Below are 651 nucleotides of genomic sequence, written 5' to 3'. Positions count from 1 at the left end.
TTTTATTTTAGATTCAGATTTCATTACTGCACTCAAACGACTACAACTGGGCTTGGCGTTATTATACAATCCAAACTGTTTCCGTCAGAAACGCTAAGACTCAGTGTGCAATGATTGTTATTAATAATTATCTCCTTGGTTTCTTGATAGAAAAAGGCTATCAACAAGCATTTGTTTATCCACAACAAAAAAGTATAATTAGCTTATCCCACTTAGTAAATCTTGTATGCATGCCAACTCATACCAAACTGCTACTTTTACAAAAAAAAAAAAAAAATTGCAATAATACAGTTCATTTTTCCAGTCCTTTTTGCACAAAATTTATTTACAATGTCTACATAAATGCTCCAAGGTGGGACTATGGAAAAATACACACATGACCGATGCTTTGCTCAGAAATAAAGTCAACATATTAAAAATAAATCTTCAGTCTATGTTTTTGAGCTGCATAAAACAGGAAGTGATGTATAAGGTGGTGGTTGTTGTTGCATGGGGACAATGATGCTTGATGTGACAATTAGGCTTCTAAACACACGGCCTTTTGGTTTCCATGCCTCCTCCTACCAGTCTCCTTAAGACACTGCCTGCAACAGCTGATTAATCATTGTTGATGACTGCAGTTTTTCCCATCCTTCCCGATTTACATCTGTT

The 651-nt window shown here is 35.5% G+C and overlaps 1 protein-coding gene across 1 annotated transcript in view; it reads right to left on the bottom strand.

Moving 5' to 3' along the window:
* Positions 1-286: 286 nt before the first annotated feature.
* Meis1 (Meis homeobox 1) overlaps positions 287-651 on the bottom strand; it is a 135,558-nt gene continuing 135,193 nt past the window's right edge. The window contains exon 12 of the mRNA XM_076832945.2: positions 287-651. This exon is cut by the window's right edge and continues 856 nt beyond it. The gene's annotated coding sequence lies outside the window, so the exon portion shown is untranslated.

The sequence above is a fragment of the Callospermophilus lateralis genome, chromosome 14 (genome assembly GCF_048772815.1).
Source record: "Callospermophilus lateralis isolate mCalLat2 chromosome 14, mCalLat2.hap1, whole genome shotgun sequence".
NCBI lineage: Eukaryota > Metazoa > Chordata > Mammalia > Rodentia > Sciuridae > Callospermophilus > Callospermophilus lateralis.
This window is presented reverse-complemented; position numbering and strand designations above follow the sequence as displayed.